Raw genomic sequence first — 5,016 nt, 5'->3', positions numbered from 1 at the left:
ACGGCACTGGTGATATGAGAGTGGTGGAGCTTAGCAAAAAACTGAGCTGCTGCTCAGGGCAGCCCCATCTTATACTGGGATGCCTTCTACTGAGTCAGATCATTGGTCCACCTAGCCCAGTATTGTCAACTCTGACTGGCAGCTCTCCAGGGGCTCAGGCTGAGGGCTCCCCCCCCCAAGATCTGCTACAGAAGAACCTTTAATTGGAGATAGTGGGGACTGAACAAGAAGGACAAAAACACATACCATTGAGCTATGGCCCCACTCAACTTTACTTTGGGGGTGGGTTCCTGACAACATCAGCTGGGGGATTGGCAGTTTGGAATTTAAAAGCTCCCAAATGACCAACAGTTCATCTGATCGTATTGGAAGAGTTGCCTTTAAAGCAAGCAAACGCACCTATCATCAATTTTTGTTCCTTTTACTGCTGGTGAATCAGACCAACAACCATCCTTACATACCTATCAAGGAAGAGACATGTCAGAGCAAAAAATTAAGGTCGTGGGCATTTTTTCTTTTTTTCCTTTCGTTTAAGATTTATATATATACATATATTAAAAAAAAAAGTAATCACACAAATGTATACCCACCCACTTCCTGTAAGGGACCCTGGGGATTTCCATGTGTGTGGGCCTTACACGCCCCCCCTCCCCTCTCCCCCATCAACAGTATGCAACCCCCCCCTCAGACCAGAGGCAGCCGTGGGTTTGCAACTGAGGTGCTGCAATTGGGGCTCTTTTCTCTCTTTTTCCTTGCTACATTAAAAATAACAGGAAGGGCAAGTGGGCGGAAATATATATATATATATATTTATATATATTTTTTAAAAGATGGGAGTTAAAATACTGCTATTAAACTAGAGTTGCTACATCAGGCTTTCTTTTAATATATATGTATATGTATATATAGATTAGATAGATAGATAAAAGATTATTGGAACTAAAAAAAAAGATTTTTTTTTTCTCTTTAAAAAAATTAACTAAGAGTACCTGCCTGGATCATGAACAATATTTGTTCTAAGACAGGATACATACCCCTTCAATTTCTAATTAGCAAGTGTAGATAACTGGTTTGGGTTTTATAATCTTTTTTTTTTAAGGGGGAAATATTTTATGTTTTTCACCATGCGTGCATGTGTGTTTAGGGGCGGGGGAGAGTGTTTCAAATGTTCATCTTAATAATGAGAAGTCAATGGGGGAAAGGAGGGAAGGCGTTGATCCATGCGTCACCATCCCACCCTGGGTCACCATTCTTCTTCCCTACTCACCCCATAGGGCCAGAGCTAAAATGTGCCCCACACATTTCCTCCTGCTCCATTATCCTTTCTCCATTACCTGGCATAAAAGAATAAAAAACATTGACCAAAAACTTTCTCACATTAACTACGAAACAGACTTCACTCCGCCAAGAACAACGAAATCCAAAGAATATATCCAGCCCCCCGGGGGGCACAATGTTGTCAGAGGGAGCCCCGTCACACAGAGTGCCCTCACTCTTATCCCACCTTTCTTCCTTTACCACAAAGTTTGGGACACCCTCTTGCTCCTCCTCCCCCACCCCATTTTATCTACAATAGTGGGAGAAGGCCAGGCAGCCCCCTCCCACACCAGGAACAAATGGAATCAAGTCGGAATCCGTTCGTTTCCTTTCCTTGCTTGCTTTTCTTTCTTTCTCCTCCAAAAAAGAAAAACATGATTCTCTCTCCTGCCCTTGCTTCCTACTGGAAGTCGTACAGTCCTATTTGACAAAACTTTTCCGTATTTTTTTTTTAAGAAAAGGGGAGACTGTCAGAATTCATGATGTCAGTGAGGGGTTTGTTTTTTGAGAAGTGGGGGGGGGAGCTGATGAGACCAGTTATCAAGTTTTTAAAAGTCTTTGCAGGCTTTCAAAAGGAATGCATAGAAAGTTGTTTTGCTGGCATGCCAAGGGATGTGCCAAGGGCAGAAGAGGGCAATCCACATTATTTCCATGTGGTGTGGAAATCAAGCTGCTTTTCGGGCAACTCCAGATGAATTTTGATAGCAAAGACTTTGCCAACGTGGCACCCCCCCCCCAAGATGCTTTGGACAACAACTCCCATTAGGCCCAGCTATGCTGGCTGGGGTTGACAGGAGCTGTAGTCCAACACATCTGGAGGGCACTGTACTGGTGAAGGCTGACAATGATACTTTGCCAGCTCTGGGAACTGAGAGACTGAAGGCCACCCGAACCAGCCCCATATGGTCTCCTTGCAACCGTCCACATTTGCTCTCATGGAGAAAATTCATCTGGGTTTTCATGAGCAGATTTGGTGTGCTCAGATTGCCACTTCCCATGGTGGTTGGCCCAATCCAGTTCAAGATGTGGGACTGCCATCAACCCAACACCATTAACAGACAGCTGCATGTTGGAAATTGAAAGGAGAGTGGGCAATTTGTGTTGCCAAGCTCACTTGAATGTAAACAAATATACCAATCATTTTGATTAGGGGATTTTTTAAAAAACACCCAGACGCCAGCAAAAAACTGCAGTGCAGACTGAAGCAACTGCAGCTTCTAGGGAGGGTGGGAAGGCCCCAAGTTAAGCTGACAGTGTCCCCTTTAACAGCAGATTGTCTTTTGAATGTATCATTCAGAACCTAGGAGGAGATCATCTATCTCAACCCCTTGTTCTTTCAGTTCCTGGATAATACATATATTTTGTCATCATTTAAAGCAACATCCCCAGCTCTTTCCCATTGAACATGGATTGTAATCAGTGGTTACATTAAGCAGAATGCCGTTTGTGGTTTTGCCAAAACAGTAACAATAATCATGGCAGAGCTGGCAGGGCTGTGTGCACTCCGAAGGTTTCTGTGATCATATTGGAATCAAGTAACAGGATGGAATTTGGCATCATGAGAAATCAGGATGCAAACAGGCTTGACAATGAGGTCATATGGGAGGGAGTGTAGGTAGTAACAGCCCAACTTCCCCAGGCCAAGGGATGACGCTTTGGTGTCGCATATAGCTCACTGCTTCTTCCCAAGGCTAACAGCTATGTCAAATACTTTTTACAAGCTTGCAAAATCTGGGGCAGAATTTAAGAGATTGTATTTAGCACAAGAGCACACTCAGCTCTGTCAGCAGATGACTTGAGGGCCATCAAGGGCAAATCAACAGGATGATATTTGGGGTGGAGAAAAAGAGATTACTTCCATCAGGAAACGTTATGTGATGATGAAACTAATGTCTCCTGTAACGCATCATACAAGGATAAAAAAATCGGAAGCTCTTGTCTTCTAGAACCATCTCTAAGAAGCTGCAAAGTTCTTGCTTCCAAAGTTTCCTTCTAAATAAGGGTCCAAGAAGTGTAAGCAAATGTAAAAACGAGAATGGGATGGACAGCATATATATATTTGTGTGTGTGTGCATGTGTGTGTATATATACACACATACATACAACTAATATATATAGAACTTGGTAGTTTTAATCCACCTCTCTGAATCTTGGCAATTTGGCATCCAGCTAGCAAGTTGAACAAACCTGACTACATTATGTTGCTGGGGCGTGAATTGGCAGGGAGGTGAGCTTGAGGACTCATCTCTCCAATTCCCAACAGTTTGATAAAATATCCTGTGTAACAAAAGCTGGAGTCAAATGTCTTGAAATGATTAAGGATGTTCAACAAGGCAATTCAATATTATTTTTCTTTTTTTTTTTTGAGCATGTCTGTTTGCTTCGTTGTGAAAAAAATAGAATATATAAAACTAGGGCAACCTCAGGAAGATCCAGATGAGGACAGCGAAAAGAGGTTTTGGTCCATAAGGATATACTCTTTTTTTTCTCTCTTTACTTGATTTTGTGTAACAAAAGTTTTGGTCCATTTTAAAAAGACAACAAAATTATATATAAACATGTTAATTCGTATATATATATATTTTGCTTTCTGTTGGGTTGTGGGTTGGTTTTAAGTGGGCTTTGTTGCCAGTATTGCATGATCATCTTTCTTAGGTTTTGGTGTGAAACTGTCATTGTTGTTAAAATCAAAAGAGGGAAACAAAGGAAGGAAAAACAATGCCTGTCCAATGTGTGCATGTACATTTCAAATTGCATCGCTTGGCAAGTGTGAGGAGCGAAATGCAGAAACCTGGATGTCAACCCTCACCGATCCCCTTGAATGGGGAATTGGACGTGTTGATTTGTGTATGGGGTTTTGTTTTTGGAAATACCCTGTTAGTGACTCCTATTATTAGATGAATCCCTGCTCGAATAGGAAAAGAAAAATCAAAGTTCGAAAAACCTTTGTGGTGGCTCAGATGATTCAAAATGGAAAAAAAGAAAGTGGCCAGGAAGATTTTCCTCAGGGCTCTTCCAACACCCCGTTTCTCATTTCACTGGCTCTAAAATTATTTTTCATTTTAACTTTTTTTTTCCTAGGAAAAAAATAAGAGGAAAAAGAATATAGAGATCTTTAGCTGCTTCATTTTCTTTTTAAATGTTTTGAGGTAATACAGTTGTGCCCTCGTTTGATCAGGTTCCCAGAGGTTGATGGTTTCTCTCTCTTTATTCTTTCCTGTTTCCCTCCCTGATATGCTTCCTTTCTGAGCATTTTTGTCTGCCAGGCAAGTCGAAGGGCCCAGCGGCTTCAGACCAAGACCAAGGCTGGGCTTGCGGGATGAGAAGACGACCCCCTGACCTGTCCAGTAATGACTTCTCTCCGTTGCCAGCAGAAATTGTAGGCCCTGCCCAAATGCCACCACGTTGCACCTCTTGTGTTGCTTGAGAATCGTTTGCGTGCGTTAAAAAGTTTTCCGTTCAAAAACGACATATAGACTATCACGTAACAATTACCTGCCCAAATATTCCTGGCTTCTCCATTTTAATTTGATCACCATCACCATCATTTTCTTTAAAAATAACATACATTGCTGCTAAAATAATTTTTCTTCTCCTTTAAATTAATTTTGTTTTTTTCCTTCTAATTCATTCGTTCATTCTTCAAATTATTCTGTATCTGTGTTTTCTCTCTCTCTGCCATCCCCTTCCTCCCGTCCT

The sequence above is a fragment of the Rhineura floridana genome, chromosome 22 (assembly GCF_030035675.1).
Source record: "Rhineura floridana isolate rRhiFlo1 chromosome 22, rRhiFlo1.hap2, whole genome shotgun sequence".
Classification (NCBI taxonomy): Eukaryota; Metazoa; Chordata; class Lepidosauria; order Squamata; family Rhineuridae; genus Rhineura; species Rhineura floridana.
This window is presented reverse-complemented; position numbering follows the sequence as displayed.